Source organism: Tauraco erythrolophus, chromosome 2, assembly GCF_009769465.1.
Source record: "Tauraco erythrolophus isolate bTauEry1 chromosome 2, bTauEry1.pri, whole genome shotgun sequence".
In the NCBI taxonomy this organism is placed as follows: Eukaryota; Metazoa; Chordata; class Aves; order Musophagiformes; family Musophagidae; genus Tauraco; species Tauraco erythrolophus.
Genome location: NC_141466.1, coordinates 47,762,550 through 47,780,969, shown reverse-complemented (window position 1 = coordinate 47,780,969; position 18,420 = coordinate 47,762,550). Strand labels below are relative to the sequence as shown.

Genomic DNA, 18,420 nt, shown 5'->3' with positions numbered 1-18,420 from the left:
TTGAACTAACTTTGATTCTTCTAGGTTTAGCTTTAGGGTTTGTTTTGATGCATGTACATGGTAAAATATGCTATTGGTTTAAAAATACAAAAATGGATTAATTACAAGTACAGAAATAAGTTCTATGTCTTAGGAATTGCTGGATTTGGATTATACCTGAGACATGTGCAAGTCAGACTGACCTTAATAACTTTGTGTAGGTCTTTTTCAAAGAAAAAAAAGAATTTTTCCTGAATTTTGCTGCCTAGAGTTTAAGATAAACTGCTTATAATTTGCCTTATTACTGGATAAAGAGCATCTGCAAAGTCTTTTGCTGAGATATGTACCACAATTCTAGTGCTCTGAGTCAGCCGGATGTGAGTTTTGACCCAAAAGCTTTATAGGTCTGTTACCACGGTGCTACATTCACAATTATCTCCATACTTCAGAATCAAAACTAGCATTGCAGTTAACTTGGAGGGCAAACACAAGGAGACTATACACACACATATCCTAAAGCAGGCTTTAGAAATCCAGTTCCCAAGTCAAATTGAGGCATTGCTTCAGTGCAATTCAGACATGTGGCACTTCCCAGTTTTTCAAGATGCTAAGTGCTTCCTGACACTCTGAGAAGTCTGTTTACAAATAATTCGGTGATGGTGAAAGCCATCTTACTATTTGCTTATAACATTTAGAAAATTTTCTCTAAGGCTGAATCTTGACCAGTCATTAAGATTTCAGGAATAATATTCAAGCAAGAATGACCCTTACTCCAGCATCTATAGATAATCAGATGTTCTTCTACACTTCCAGTCCTACAGTCCCAACTTTTGAGAAAGAGATTGCTGAAATAAAAGATAGCAAGCATCGTGGATGTTAATATTACAGAATTTATTCATGCCTTAATTCAAAGTTGAACCACGATGTCCTGGGATAGCAACTGAACATTGAACTGTTGTGTTCTCTCAATTTTATATGAACTAAAAATGAACATAAAATTGTTAAGGTAAACTTTTGATACAGGTAAAGTAAACCCAGAAACAGTTGAATAGGCTTGTTCGTCATTCGTAATACGTAGCAGAAGGCAGAATTGCTCAGTTCGTGTACAGGGAGACTAGTTATCCAGCGGAAAGAAAAATAGCCACTCAGTTTCTTCCTCTGACTTGAACGGATACCTGTAAGTACCTTTGTTATGTGACTCCGTAGTTAGTAGGCTAGTAACAATTCTGAAACATGGTTCTTTCAAAACTTTTCCAATTCCTTACCACTAGATCATAAAATTAAGAGCGGAATGGCTCTAGCCTGCTGGTTATGGCATTGTCCCAGGAGGAAGGCCATCAAAGCCTTTTCTCTGGCTCCGAAATGTTGTTAAATAAATATCTTTATGGCAACTGGTACAGCTTATCAAAAAAAAAAAATCCCAAAGTATTACTCTGTAATATGATATATTCCAGAGAACAGTTCAATCAAAGATGGGAAATTTCAGTTTGATGAAGAGCAATAAAGTCAAACTGTGGTACATATCACTCTGATCCTTTGGGCTCTACAACCCAAAAATAGCATCACTGAGGCCTTTGCAGGTCTTAAGAGCTGCAAAGTTAAGTTATCATTATGCAAACTAATCTTTTTAACCTAAACATAACTAATAGGAGAGATCTGAAATAATCTTTGCTCTTTTAAATTCTGTGAAAGGAATCTAACATCAGGCATTTTACCTCTCTTCTTTATAACATTTTTTACTCCTTACACGTTTAAATCAAGGATCCATTACACCGTCATAAAATAGCACTCCCTTTGGGTTTTACATATAATATGATAAATTTTGCCAACCTTTTTCTGTTCCAAGAGAAGGATCAACAGAAACTTTTCTAAGGAACTGTCAAAAAATAAGTACATGAACCATAGTATTGGGTTTTAGTCTTAACATCTCAATTACTGTTTTTCTTCTCTTTTGCCATATTTCTCAGCAGAAGTGCTCTATCTTGTGAAAAATGTAGACATATACATGTAAGAAAAGACCTATTGCTGTCAATCTATTTTCTTTAAATTATCATTTCTACCTGTTTCCTTTCTTGGTCGCAAACATGTGAATCTTCGATACCACTGTATTGAAGGGCTGAGTCTGCTCTTCTCAGCTTTGTGACACCAAGGGTATAAACCACGAGAAGCAAGAAGTGTATATTTTGTACTGGTATTGCATGTATATTGTTGCATGAGGTCTCAAATGCCCTGTTTCTTTTGAATGCAAAGTTGTTACTTTTCCTCAGATAAGCAGTTACAGGTAATGGTGTGCAGCCCTTTGTGTACTGGGAATTCTAAATAGCTATACAACCATTGAAGTCTTTACAGTTAAGCTTTTATGAAAGGTTTTTTTCGAGTTAAAACACTGTGAAATGGAATCTGACAAGGCTTTTTTTCCTTTTTTTTCTATTTAAAGACCACAAATTAAAACTCTTTAATAATGAATTTCTAAAATATATATCTAATAACTTTCTTTTTAGTAGCTAGAATAGTTCTGTGTTTTGGATTCAGAATGGGATTTTGTATGAGAAGAATCTTCATAACATACTGATGCTTAGAGTCATTGCTGAGACATCAAGGCCTTTTCATCTTCCCATGTTTTGCCAGTGTGCAGATGCACAACAAGCTGGGAGGGAGTATAGCTGGAACAAGGGACCCACACTCCAAGTTTAGTATTTGATTTTAGGTTTAGGATTGAGGACCAAATTGGCCAATGGCATATGCCACATCATGAAACGTCATGCCCAGTATATAGATGAGAGTTGGCCGGGAAGTTTTTCTCTCTCTTCGAATCTCTCTTCAGGGCACTCTCTCTTCCAGGATTGCAGTTTTGAGACTTTTCTGGTTTGGGTTCGCTAGCTGGGACAGGACAGGTGTTGGTCTGAGGTGGTGAGCAATTGTACTGTGCATCACTTATTTGTATATACTATTATCTTTTTACATATTATTATATATTATTATAATTTTATTATTATTTTCCTCATTATTACTTTTGATTTAATTTTACTTCAATTATTCAATTGTTCTTATATCAACCCATGAGTCTCCTTCCCTTTACCCCTCTGATTCTCTTCTCCATCCCCCAGGGATGGGAAAGGGTGGACAAGCAGCTGCGTGGTCTTTAATTGCCAGCTGGCTTAAAACATGACAAAATGAAAAAAATGTGGTTCATTTATAATTATTTGGAAAATATAATTCAAAGTGCAGCTAATTACAATGTTACAGATAGGCCTACTCAACACTGTTCAGCCTATGCCTCTCTTTTCTTCACTCTGTAACTTTCACAAATGAATTTATGGATTTCTGGTTTAGACTGAATTTTAGTTTAGTTTAGTTTAATATCAAAAATTAAAGCCTTAGCAATAATGATTTAACCAGCTATAATTCTAGAATAACATCAGTGGATAATGTATCATTTTTCTGATGTTAAAAACTATTTTTTCACAGGTATTTCTTACAAACTCTTTGTTGTTATACGGATTGACCCTTAGATCCAGAAAAGAAATTGTCCCCTAACTCTCCTGTAAAAGTTTTTTTGTTTTTTCTTCTGTGTCCATGAAGAGGCGTTCATACTAGTCCAGATGCTAAACTTATGCATATTGCCATGTGTACAACTCTGAAATATAAACAACTACAATTATTTTTGAGTTGTATATGTATTACTGTTTATAGAGACCTGATATTTTACCAGTGATAAGGCTGATCCTACAACTCTGCTAATCCAGGGAAACACATTACCTGCAACAGCATTGTTTGCAAGGGGGGGTAGAAGGCAGCTGGGGCTCATGAGTCATCCACGAATTCTAGCTGAGCTTTTATCAGTTAAAGAGCTTTGAGTAGGAGTGAATGGGCCAACAGCCTCTATTCTACATACAAAAGAAATATAAAAGTTTTATCTGATTGTTGAAGTAGAGCAAGATAATGCATAACTGCTTAATATACAGTTTTAATTGCATAATAATACAACTACTTTAACAAACCTTTCATTCTGTCTATACAAGAAAAGAAATAGAAAAATTAAAGAGAAAATATAAGTTGTAACTCTCCTGTCCCTTTAAACAGAGTCTACCTATACCACTAGCCTGGACTAATAATGGACATCGAGAACCCATAACCAACAATATTAGAAATTAGGACTAGGTTTTGATTTTTACCAAAACTATTATTTTAATATAATATAAATATATTTTGGTGAGAAAGAAATATGAAACTGTTTTAAAAGTATAAGACATTAACAACAACATATCACTCGAGATGTTCCTACTTTTTGTGAGAGGAAGTCACTATGCTTCTCCAATATACCTATAATTATCATGCTGTTGTTACCTTGTTTTTAAAAAGTGTCATGCGAAAGAGGATTAAAATCTTTACGTTAGACCAGATTAGATATTGTAGAAATGCTCTAAGAAATAGAGATGCAAGTAGACCAATAGGACTGGTGTACTTGTATTTAACGTATATAATTTTTAATATGGAATGCAAAACAGCTGATACAGTACTGTACAATTCCAATATCATAATCCAATTCCAGCTAACTGGACAGATTTGTCTCTTCTCCTTTTGCCAAGTGTTTTTCCTTGCAAGCTTTAGTTACCTGGTGTGTAGCAGATGGTCTCTTTTTATTAGTTGGTACAGAACAGCATTTTAAGCTTGAAATGTTAATAAGCTTGCTGTTAGAACAAACTGTGTCATGTCCCTTTAACATCTCTTTTTCTCTAGCTTTCATCCAAAAGGTCTCATAGGCTTTATTCTGATTTATCATCAATTTTCCCGTTTTTACATTTTTACCACATTAATTTCTTTACCGAGACTTTCTCTCTTATCTATACCCTCTGTTATTTCCAGCTAAATGTACTGTTCAGAAAGCTTATCAGTGCTCATCCCATATTGAGTCAGCAGGAGGCAGCAAAAACTCGAAGGAAGAAAAACTCAACTAAACAGAATCGTAGGGCTGTAGGCAACTTTTGCCAAAAAAAAAAAAAAAAAAAAAAGAGTATTTGCTAAAACAACATATCTACCGAAGAGCCTACCAAAGACTTTGCACTAATGAAACGAAGCTATAGGAACAAGCAGCAAGGAAATCAAAACAAAGTCTGCCAGGCTTTCTTACGCTGACACTGAGAAAATCTAATCCACACCTTACTCGGGAGAACAAAGGTTTTTAAGATCTTGTAGAAATGTTTGTGTGGATATGTGTGAATGTTATATCCATATGAAAGCTTTTACATTTGCATGTGAATGGGGAAGTGATGTAAACACTAGTTTGTCTGTTAAACTGCGAGTTAACGATCTTGATTACATTTTTCCTTTTTTTTTGACAAAAAAAAAATTCTATTCTGTGTTTACCTTGCTGCTATTTCAATCAATAGCTTAGCAAGAACACAGATAACTCACAAGTCGCACCTGTGCCACATACGGCAGAGATCCTATGTAAATTCCGCGAACAGGGATAAAATCACAGAATGTGTAAAATCGAGCTCATGTGCCATCAACCTTTCATATCATATCCAGAAGAGCATGAGGTAAGCATTCCCTCCTTTGAGGACATTAGGACTCAAGTGGTGCCCTTTGTTTGGTTGCTGCATAGTTTTCAGTAAAAACTGGAAGGAGCCAGCCAAAGTGGACAGCCCATAGGGATTTCAGTAGGAACCACCACTGGGGATCTTTGGAAATCCAGGGAACTTCCTAGACTTCTGACTGCACTAAACTATCCTGTGCTGATACACTTAGTTCACACTTCTCTACTTGACATTTTTATATTCTAATGAAAACCACTCAAGAAAATATACAGTCTTTGCTTTATTCCTTCTGTTCTGTATATATGCTTTATCAATTTCCTCAAAAAGTGAGTTTTGGTTTCTCATATCTTTAGTTGCTAAATATCTGTGACACTTATACTGAATATTCGAGCAGTTCATCAGTGAGGCTTTATAATACTTCTTTAAAGCCTGAAGTAGCAATATCTAATTATACATTTTAGGGAAGGGACTTAAGTGGATGGTGAAACAGGAACAAAGAACAGATAATTGTTATAGGCAGGGCTGATGAAATCTTCTTTCACTTGTACATACCTTTATCAAACAGAGGCTGTTGAGCTTAAATTTTATTTTTCAAGTGCCTGCCTTGGATTTATTTATTCTTGTTTAAATATTAATAAATTGAAATTATTATTGTTTAATCATCTCACTCACTTTTGAGATACACTGGAGAAAAATCCAGTTCACCACACTAAAAAAATGAAGATGAGCTTTTTCATAGAATATATTAGCACCACCATACTTCGAAACTTGTATTTGTTGCAAGTGACCTTTATGTCAAGGATGTGCATTTTGTTCTTCTAACATCTACTAAAAATGGCTGAATGGGAAGCCTTTGGGAAACAATAATTCAAGGTGATCAGCAGAAACAGGTCTTAGCAAGTACATCCCAAATAATTGTCAAATTTAACAAAATCTAAAAGTCTGTCTCTGTAGTACTCTCCACTTCCAGAGACCAATGAACATCCCATTCTGAGTGCTGAACTGAGAGCTGGTCTTTCCTGTACAACTACCTACTCTTCCACGCCTTCCTGAGAAGAGAAACCACTTGCCTGATTCAAATATAGAGGGAACAAGAGCTGGATTTAAAGGCAACTGTTAGAAAGTTTGAAAGTAGAGTTTGACAAGAGAGAAAAAAATTGATACGGAAAAGAAAGACATTGTGATAGCTTGGGAGAAGAATGGCAAATAGCATGCAGAGAGGTCAATAATCATAAATGAGAGTTAGGGAGAGAAATGAGGGAAGAAGAGAGACTAGTATATGGGAGGAATGAAGGAATAAGGAGATGGAGGGAGACTGAAGCTCTCTGGGCAGAGTATGGGACTAATAAATGACTGTGTAAAGACAGAAAGGGGAAAAAATGTGACATTACAGTGGGGCTATAGTGGCGTGGAAGGAGCAAAGAGATTCGGAAGAGACAGATTTGGTAAAGGAATTAAGTTATGGTTAGTGAAATGTTTCTGTACGGTGGTGGGTTGACCTCTGCCAGCAACTAAGCACCCACTAGCCCCTCACTCACTTCATCCCCTCCCCAGCAGGATAGGGGGGAGTACTTCAAGAGTGAAAATGAGTAAAAAAATTGTGGTTTGAGAAAAAGACAGTTTTACAGGTGAAAGGGGAAAAAAAAAGAGGGGAAAAAAAACGAACCAAGTGATGCAAAGGCATCACTCACTAGTATCTCCCAACGCTTGCTGCCTTCCTCACAGTAGACCAATGCCCAGCCAGTCTCCTAGCAATGTCTATCTTGGAAAGAATAGCCACAGTTTTCATCGTCAAACCTAATGTTACATAGCATGGAACGTCCCTTCAGTCAATTTGGGTCAGCTGTCCCAGGTGTGTCCCCTCCCAAACTCCTGCCAATCCCTAGCCTACTCACCGAGGTGAGCAGAATGAGAAAAATAAAAAGCCTGGACACTGCATAAGCACTGCTCAGCAATATTCACAACTCTGGTGTGTTATCAACATTGGTTTTGTCACAAATCTGAAACACAGCACCATATGGGCTGCTCTGAACAAAATTAATATGCAATACATTCAATAAGACAAGGAGCAATGGGAGAATAAGAACTGTAACACTGAAAAACAGAAAAATGATTTTATACCAAACCTGACAGAAATTTAGGGCATGGTCTGTTTTTATAACAGCGGTGATGTGGCATACAAGTTCTGCCTCTCCAAGAAGTCTCATCCTGTGTCATGAGAAAGCTCATTTTACAAATTAACAGTTCTGCTTCAGGACTAGACCAGAAATGACTATAATTAATTTAACTGGAAACCAACAAAGAAGAGAATACAAAAATTATATGTTAAATGCTTAAGTGCTTTTGAACTTTCATAGGCTAAAATGTGGATTAAATTTTTAATATATTCCATAGATACAATAGAGCAACATCCAAGCAGGTGGTGTTGCTTTGTACTGTATTTTTAATCTTAACATAAGTGTTTGTCATTTATGACAGAGGAGTTTGTTTTAGCCTCTGCTATTCTGTACTGCAGATGCATTTTCAGATGTCTGAAAACAAGGCCTTGTAGAATTGAGAAATATGACTTCTCAGCACAAACCAGGTTTCCCCTGTGACTCCAAAAACATGCAGGAAAAGCTGATACGGCAATAAAAAGTAGCATCCTGAATAAAATAATATATGCCACATGAAATGTCACCTTAGAGAAACCATACTGTTTTGCTCTTGTTAATTTGATAATTCACTGACTTTATAGCTCCTCTAGCAGAGACATCGAGTATCAGAGTTCAGTTCAAAAGCATTAAACCAGAGAAGATATGCATACATTTTTCACATATCTCTTTTGCTTATGCAGGAGAACTTCTTTCATGTTAGGAGCCTGAAGCAGAAAATATTGTGACAGTGAGGTGACAGAAATTAAATAAATGGTTGCATTAGCAGAACAATATGGACTTTGAGATATAATTATTTCCTGTTAGATTAAAAATTTTTAGAATTAAACATTATTAATCATCATCATGCCTATTAAAAGTTACATTACTTCGATACATGGCAAAGTGATCTTGTCACTCTTCCCTGAGTTCAGGTGGCTTGTATGATAGACACATACATCCAAGCTAGAGCACCACAGTTACAGTCCCTTCCTTTTCAAGAACGCTGACATAAAACAGAAAACTTAGTATTTGGGGATTTTTCTAGACTGTTCATTCTGTTTATATTTTTAAAATTATGTAGTTGAGTAACCATTTTTTTTGTTTTTAAAGAACAACCAGTTCTATCAATTTCAGTGGAAGGGCACATCATGTTCACTAACCCCCTCCTCCTAAACCAGCAGCAAGTCCTTTCCTTCCAAATGTAACCCAATGAATATATTTCCATTTTAGTTCCTTCTTGGGCATTTTGATCCCATTCAAAAAATATTTCAAGCTTTTCAATGCATATTATTGAGGAAATTGATACACTGTTGAAGTGTTGTGTAAATTTTTTACTTCCCCTTTTTCCAAGTGAAGCAAGAGTAGTGGAGTCAAACTGGTCTGAAGCTGATAAATTAGCTGTCACCTAACAAAACTCCCCTCTTCCAAATGTATCTGACACTGGCACTTTGCAGTTCTGCTCAGAAGAGCTGCAGGAATAGATACGTTCCAGTGTGACAGGCTAACAACTGACAGTGAGATGCTATGCCAACGCAGTTGAAATTATTTTTCGAAGTGTTTCACAACGTGAAGAACAAATTCTAAAGAATGAAAATAGTCCAAGACTTTCTATCAAACTCTGAAGATATTCTCTCACTATCTAGATTTAGAAAACCAGGATTTGAATAGATACTCAACATGCATGTACTGCGCAGCTAGTGTTAAACTTTTAGAACTGCAGTATTAGTCTCTGTGGAAAGTGGAAATCTCTTTGCAGGAGGTGGGAAGTCTCTGACTCTTCCAAAGGACTTGACAGTGAGAGTATTTATATTCTGCAGCACACCTTCACTACAAACACCAGTTTCATACTTCTTTCTTTAATTAAAATTATTTTAATGTTTTTTATATTCCAGTAGTCTGAATTCACCCACCCACAAGTTCTGAATGCCTTCGTAATTTACATGTTATCTGAATCTAGAGGGATTTCATTTTGCCAACTTATTTACTGCCCACATCTATGTTTTTAACAGAGGTGTCCACGGGAGTTAAGCCAACGAAGCTATATAAAAGTATTAAGGTTTATATTTAGATTTCATGTGAATAGTTAATTTATACAGAATTGTGATTGCTAAAAGCAGGTGGCTTATTCTTAAATCTTTGACTTTGACAATAACAGAATCCAATGTCAATTTAGCTTACAGTATGAACATTCACTCTGGATAATCAGTAATGTTCTATAATTGTATATGAAAATTATTTAAAGGCAGTTTCAGCTTCCTAGCTGGATAACAATTCACTTTAACCATCCATAATTCAATCAGATTACAACTTGTTTTACATATTTTAATAGATGCTTTCTTCTGGTTATTTTACAAATTATATATGCAAATGATGTATTAAATAATTGATGAAGCACCTTGTTTTGCTTGTAGCTACAAGTGATGCTTTTCTTCACAAATATATTTAGGCAGCAGTTTTCTTCTCAGCAAGATTTTTGCGTAGTATTTTAAAAGATATTTAAACTCCTGCCGTGATGAAGACTTATTTAGAAATATCAAATGTAATTTACTAACCTGATTTATGAAGCAGTTTATACCATCTAGTAAAATAGCACTGTAGAATTTTATTGCATAGGGATACTCATCTTCTCTGAAGAGCCTAAAATCTTTAACACTTCGGCAACTCTGTATTATTACATTCTATGATAGAACAAAGTGCATCAGTGTAATTAACCCTCCTGTTTTACTAAAGCTTTATAAAACTGTTAGAGGTTAGTGCTGCGGCCATTGTTTCCTACTGCCTGATTTCATCCTATAATAATCAGTAAAAGGGGAAATAGAGTTATTAATCTCTTATTAGACAGACAGTAACTGTTGTTGGAGATATCCCTGTTCCTTGCAGGGGGGTTGGACTAGATGACCTTTGAAGGTCCCTTCCAGCCCTAATGATTCTATGATTCTATGATTCTAACTGGTGTAATGGAATACTACGTGTTATGCATTTATCTACAATTGTATATATGTGTGTGTGTGTGTACATATATAACATGGATACTTTTAATATTAAAGATTCTAGGATCCATTCCTTAACCTATTGTATAAAAGTGCCACTGGTTTAGGTATTACCTTCTTTTTTCTTTATTTTTAACCGAACACTTAACATATGCTAAGTATTTCTGTAAAAAGGCTTTCTGAAATAAAAATGAGTAATTGCAGACATGCTAGGCCCACAAAATTCTAGTTATTTAAGCCTCATGTTTCCTAACCTTGCAATTAATATATCAGTACGTTATAAACGATCATTTCTCTCATTTGCAGAGATGCACAATATAAATGCAAACTTGAAAAATGCTTTCCTTCTTAAGCTGTGAGATTTCAAAGAATGAAAAACAGCTTTTGTGATTGAAAAGGCTGGAGAGTTTATGATACTGTGATTTAGGAAGGAAACATTTGGAAGTTTCTGATTGCGATCTTGCAAATGAGAATACTTTCAGTGCCTGCAAATTAATGTAATACAGCACAACACACAAGCACAGAGAAACTTTCCTTGAGAACTAGCAGATCTTCAGAGAGAATTCCTGTAGAAACTAATGGGAAAGAGGCACCTCCATACTGATCTTAGCACACAACAGTCTTCTAGTTTGGCTTCCTCTGAGGAATCTCTATCTTGGATGTGGGTTTTTCAAATCCTTTCCTTGATCAAGAAGTTTTAGGCAAAGGTCTCTGTTTTCCTTATGAGAGAAGGAGTATATCTGCCACTAAACACCGAAGATGCTGGATAGATGCTCAACAAAGTTTAGAAAAGAGCTACAGATGAATCCTGTCACTTTTCACCCTTGTGTTGCAATGCTTTATGAAGAGCCTAGGAAACAGAATTTTTTAAAAGACAGTGTTATTTGTAAAGTGAAATCCTAAGATCCGCAATTAGAAACTGCTCTTTTTAAAGGACGTGGAAAAATAACAGAAAATGAGAGGAGTGGAAGAACACTGTTCCTCAAAATTCAGCTTACGTTTTAACATAAGCTGTAATACTAGAACAGCTTCGATGCGAGATACAGATGCTGCTCCCAGGAACGTAACACAGTTAGCATGGACAAGGCCTGTTCTGGCCAAGCGGAATGTACAATATCCTTGGAATAGGGAGTAGAGTGGTATGAAGGTACCACCGCTCATCCCTGTTATCAGGAACAGAGAGTTACTGGCAAAGATAACCGCATAGCTGCTGTCAAGGAAGATGGATCACAACTGCTGCCTCAGTGATGATGGTGAAATCATGTTCTGTAGCTGAACTTTGCTCGTTATAATGTCACTGTAATACCAAAACACACCTCCACCTCAAAAGCTACCCACCTCCGGGCTGTGACCACCCCTCATGGAGCACGTGCCCTGAAATTCTTCTAGTAGGTATGTATGACTAGAGTCACTCAAGTTCCACCTGAAAGTGATAAAAATGGCTTAAGGGAAGGGGATGTTGGGGAAGACCTCCATCAGAACATCTGGGACCAGCTGACGGGCTGGACCTCTCTTCTCCCCCCCCACAGGGACACGTATTGGGTAGGAGCTCTGTGTTACGTGTGCTTAGTTAGTAACATCTTGCTAGGTATTTAAAATTATCACTGATCAGTTCTCTTTGTACATCATTCCAAATCTGTTTTCGCAGTCAGTATCTTATCACCAGCTATCCTTGGACCTGTATCCTGTCGCGAATATATAGAATAAAATTGGTTTATCTATAAATAAGTTTCTGGAAACTTCAATAATTGACACAGGAGATATAAGGGATTTGTCTCTGCATCACTGACCATGACAGTCCCTAAATAGGTTAGACGACCACCTTCCGACTTTGCGGGCTGTCCACATTGGACTGGATTGTCCCAGTGACGCTCTCAGCATTAAGTCTGACAGGCCGGTCAAATTGTAAAGGCTTCGAGGAAACCCTGCTTCTCCTTAAACAGCATGTGGCAGGCTGATTGTCTACAAGGGTCTTGTCTTTCTTGGGAAACTGGCAGGCTGGTCAAATTGAAAAGGGCTTGAGGTAGTCCCCCTCTCTGTCCAGTATTGACCCAACATGGCATCCTATTGTGACAGTAAATTGGCGTAGTCAGCAGGATAGCCATGGATGGGCTGCTGTGAAAACACAAATGTGCCCCTTCCCAAGCTGGGAAGGAGTGGGCTTAAAAGTACTGGAAAGACAAAGAGAAAGTAGAACACATTGAAAAATGCATGAGCAAGCAACCCCTATCGACCCAACATCGTATCCTATCGTTACAGGACACAAAACAGTTAATACTATAAAATACAATGCTGGTGTATTTCCTCCCCCAAAAATCAGCAAAATACCTCTTTTGGTATGCTGTCCTTTTCTTGTTCCTTTGCGGTTTTTTGGAAGCAACAGTAAAGTGATCACCTGCGTGTCAGAACAGGGCAAAGAACCCTCCCAAAGTCTCCTTCAAAAACTTACAAACACTACTGTGTGCCCAAGAAGAAAAGCAAGCCTGAAAGCTGCCAAGATTTCAATATTAGCTTGTTTTAGCTGACAGTGAGACCAATCAAGGAGATAGATTTATATTACATTTATTTCTACAGTGCTTTTAAATCTATACTTGCTTGAAGGGACTCAGATCTGAGAAATTTCAGCAGACAAAATCTAATTGCTAACAGGATATTTTTTTTTTTAATTTCTAAACTCACTGTATTTTACCTTAGTGTTCATACTCAGTTAATACATATATATTTTTTAAATTCAGTTTCATGTAACATTTAAAATATTTGCAGTGAAAAACAGATTGCATATTGAGACCTCTTAAGCACACAAGATCCAAACCATAGGATCTTTTGATACACAACCGCCTCTAATTAACTGGGTGGTTAATTTCGCGTCATGTCTGTTGGTGATCAATCACATCACCCATGCAAAGTTTCTTAAATTAATTAAAGATAAAGTATTAAATGTCATTTTTTATTAGTTTAAACTTATGTAAGATTAGAGGATAACTTCAGAGAGTTTGGTGTTGTTTTATTTGTTTGTTTGTTTTAAATTGGAGACTGAAAACTGTCAGAACAATTAACGGTGTTTCTTGATTATGATTTGACCCCAACACAGCACATGTTAGCCTGTGAAAATTCAAATTCAGAAAGAAATGGATTTTTACCTGTGAAGATTCAATACAATACAAGTTAAAAAAAAATTAGACTTTTTGGTAGAGATTTTTCCTTTACATGTGCATTTTAAAAATAATAATATGGAATGGGTTTACAGTTTTTTGGTCTTCCTAAAACATTTTGGGAAAAATATCCTAAAAATTAATTTAATAACAAAATAATTTTTGGTCAACAATTAAGAAGATAATTTAAATATCACCCAGAATAATAAGATATTGATATTTATATCACAACAAGCTATAAATTTTGTTACAAAAGGTAGTAATTAGCAATACTTTTCTCTTTTACAATGGTAACTTGAGATGACCTTCAGCGGTTGTTGCATCAGTTTGTTAAGTTGATTGCACATTGGTTTGCAATTGATTTCTGAGTATTGATCTTTTAAAAATATAAAAGTTCTTAAATAACTTTTTTTTTTGCTAAGGAATAAGAACAAAACAGTCAGAAAGTTGTGCTATTAAGTACAAATATTTAGTCCAATATTGCTGTTCTTAGGGAAACACACTTTCATTAACTGAAGAGCAAAACTTTTACTAGTCATCATTTTGCTTCTATCAAAGTAAATTTATCAATACCCGGATATCAAGAAGATGAAATTGCCAATTTTTAAAAAACATGAGGAATATATGAGTAAGCAACAAAATACCATCCTAAAATTTTGCCGTGAACATATTTTTAACTTGACATTGCAATGTACTAAGTCATTTTTGTCAGAGTTACCCAATAAAAAAATAAATAATGACTGCTGTCATTCTTTCTTTCTTACACAGAATTGGCAATGTAATCCTGTTCTGGTATTAATCACTACCGTTTCAACAGCATGTGCCATTGATTTACCTTAACGTGTTGCAACCAATCAATACTTAGTTTGTAAACTCATTTGTTCTTCGGCTCTACATGGCAAAAATAATTGTCTTAAAATAGCTCTTTTTATCATCTTCAAGGTGAAGAACTGTTTGGATAAACTCTGTAGCTAAGCTTTCAGAGGATGTATTAATCTTATGCTAAAATCATGCTCTTCAAATCATTTAACATGTGTCTTTCTGAGATTCTGAAATACATTTTCAAATAATACTACAGAAGCCCGAAATTGCTTTAGTGAAGTTTAAGAGGTTTTTACTCAGTGAATACCTACAGGTCTCACTTTGTAAAACATGGTAGTTTACACAGTAAACACTTTGCAAAGTTTAAGTCACTCAATATTCAGTAATTACTATGAACTGTTAAAATAGTACAATATGAATGACGTATTTTTTAAAGGATCATTCAGACTTCATTTGTTAATCTTTGTTGTCACTCCAGAACGTGGACATTCCCTGCAATATGGCTCCAGCCACTATCCACACTGCATTTTGACAATAGCAAACTCCAGAAATAGCTCTCCCAGACACTTCATTCTCGCTGCTGCCTTTCCCTCCTAGTATTATTGCATGGGCAGATTTGCATGCACCACATAAACCTTATAAGCATTTCTGGTTTTCACCTTATATGGCAGCTCTTACCTCACTGAACTTCCTTGGCATTTACCATGAGCTTCCTGCATTCCTGTGCTCTGTCCTCCTGCTGGTGAGAAGCCTTGGACGTGGGAGGCTGCCCTGTGACTGCAGCACTAAGGCTGAGGGCATTAGGGGCTGCTAGGGCTGCTGCTCTCCTAACCCTGCCCTGACCCTGGGCTGCTGGGGGCTGCACAGGAACCAAAGATTCACAGAAGTACCAAGTAGCAAGTCTGCCATTATGGCCCTGCCTTCCCAATATTCTGTAAACTGATTTCCTGAAGAGATCAAGACCTGTACTCACTCATTATCCTTTGCATGTGGAATGACCAGCAGTAACGACCTGCTATGTATCAGAGGTTAAACTTCAAAAGATAAACTACAGGGGTCTCCTACTTGCCTAGAAAATGAGCCTTTTATAAGGACTGTGGCTGCCTAATGATGGTCTGTCCCCATGGACCACTTCATTAGGGCTCTCATTCTCTTGGATGTACAGGATGTTCCCTGTACAATCTCGATACTGTAGAGGTAATGTCCAGATGTTGAGAGGTAATAATCACCCTCTGACAGAGTTTTTGGGCGGGAGTATTGCCATGAAAACATATTCATACAACAATCAAAATTATAGTTTATCTAATCAGTTACAGTGCGAACTGTAGTCATAGAAGTTTTAGAAAAAGGCCACAGCCACTAGGGGCACAGAGTATGCAGACTTATGTTAGAATGAGAGTGAGTGACAACAGCATGATGGATCAAATAACTTCCTTTGGGAATATACAATATATATCAGAAAGTCTAAGGAAGGGAACGAATGTGAGTAGACTGAGCCTGCAACTAACCAGATGGACACCAAACCAGATGCAATTGGATTTACTTCCCCTAAGCAGATTCATAAACTAAAACTCTCTCTTTGCTCCACTGAGAGATCAGCTTCAGGCAACCACGGGGAAATACGCTTAGCACTGGATTTGGCCAGTGTTTGTGGCAGCTCAAGCACTAATGAGGACCAACTGTGAAAAAGGAACCATCAGAACTGCCTGTCCACTTACTCTCTCCCAGTTTACCATTCCAAAACTTTGCCAAATGCACTACTTAAGCCCCCTGTAGGCCAGCTCACAGTTTGGATGAACCAGGACCATATTTTAGTTCTTATTTTTCCCATCCTTTTCCCATTTCGTTGCATAAATTAATCATGATTCAGCTGCATCTGGCCCACTGCTAAAGGGTACTAGCTGTCAGGAGTATTCTTGCAATCAACTAACTTGATATGTTTTCTTCAGGTGTACTGAAGAATAAATTTAAAAAAAATCAAAAAAATCTCTTCTTTCGCTGGGGAGTGACACAATATATAATGATTTTTTTTCTCTTCCTTCCCTGGGGAGTGACACAATATATAATGATTTTTTTTCCCATAGTACATCTACCAAGGCACCTGTATCCCAAAGCCGTGCTTTTCTTCCTGGCTCTTAGAAAGGATGGCAGAGCAGTTGAAGGAAAACATCCAGGAATCTAGGCAGGTCCAGGAGGAGAGGAGTGTGACATAGCTGTACACAACTGAAACACTGTTCTGCATTCCACAAGGAATTATCAGTACATTGGTAACATTTTCTGCCTAACAGAGTTGTGCCACTGTGAAATGCTTTCTGCAGTGGCCCTAATGTTGTGCTTAGATGAAGAGCTGTGGGAAAACCTGCAGATCTTGGGGTTCACAGGGCATGCTCTCACAGCATTTACCATGCTGGTATTCATATTCCATCTATCCTCCATAAACCAAAAAGCAAAAGTAAGCTTTCTGTTTTATAGAGAGAGAATATTTAAAAGATCTAACATACAAAAAAGAAGAGAGGTGTCTTTACTTTTTCAAAGATGTGCTAATTGGCATCAAATGATAATAGCCACTCTTATCGTTTTTCTGAAGTTGAATTCCTGATTACTTTTTCCATCTAAATAATTACTAGCAAGAAAAATGGTGAAATATTAAAGGGTTATGTCAGAAAAAGCAGCAAAATACATCTGAATCCAACAGTTTGTATTTTAATCTTATCTTTTTTGAAAGTTTTATATACGTGAAACTAATGGCAATAATGAAAATGCACTTCTTAGATTTATGTTGAAAAGTCAGACATGATAATAAAGCTTCACAAGTCAAAACACAAAGAAAATAAAAAGACAAAAGACGTTACATTTGAAGTAAACAGTAGACTACTTTATAATAATTTCTTCTATAGCCTGTCTTACTTCCACTTTCTGTAACTAAATGTGGTGTCTGACAGCATGTGTTCTGAGAGTGTAAGCAGTGATCACAGAGCTTCCAGAAGTAACTTATAAATAATGGAATAATCACCCGTTCGGATACAAACACCAAAGAGATGGATCAACTTTTTCTGCTACACCTTGCATAAAAAGTTCCTTTTGAGTGCTACGCCATCAATGTGCAACATTTAAAGCAGACTATTATCATGCCTCTTTTGTTCCAGTGAGCCTACTGAAACACTCACTTGGCATTAAACAATGCACTGCAGAAACACAGAGACCAAATCATATCCCCTAGACATTAGCCTTCAAGACACTCATTCTCTCAGTACTTGCAGAACAGCAGACAATGAGGCAAACATAGCCTGGGTTTCACTCCATTGAGTTCAGTGTTATTACATGAAGAATTAATTTATTCAAATACATCATAGTCATTACACAGGCACTTTCAATGAGTTGTGAGTGAACACCGGTTTACTCTGGCTTTTTGGGGGCTAATATAAAAATACCTTCTAATTTTTCTTGTTTCAAGACTGGTCTGATTAATGGAGAAAGAGTTCTCAGATACTACTCAAATTACCAGTTGTTCGGGGAAAGTAAGGCTCAAAAAAAATGCAGCCTCGTAGTCCCATAGATAACATCTTGACTTTACCCTTACTATATATGGGGAACAAGGTATAGGGGGACTAAACAGATGTCATTCCAGAGTGCACTAAGCATGCAATGAAGGGAGAGTGATGCTGTGATCTCCCATCTTCTTAAGAAACTGGGAATTACAGCAGTTCTTAACCCCTGCTGTGCAATATCACAGGACTGGAAAGGGGCCGTCACCAGGACATAGTGTGGCAAGGAGAAGGAAGAATTGAGTTCTGATACTAAC

General features: G+C 36.7%; 1 protein-coding gene across 1 annotated transcript in view; it reads right to left on the bottom strand.

Annotated features, from left to right (window-relative positions):
• CSMD1 (CUB and Sushi multiple domains 1) overlaps positions 1–18,420 on the bottom strand; it is a 1,221,578-nt gene that overhangs the window by 418,313 nt on the left and 784,845 nt on the right. The gene's annotated exons all lie outside the window — the stretch shown is intronic.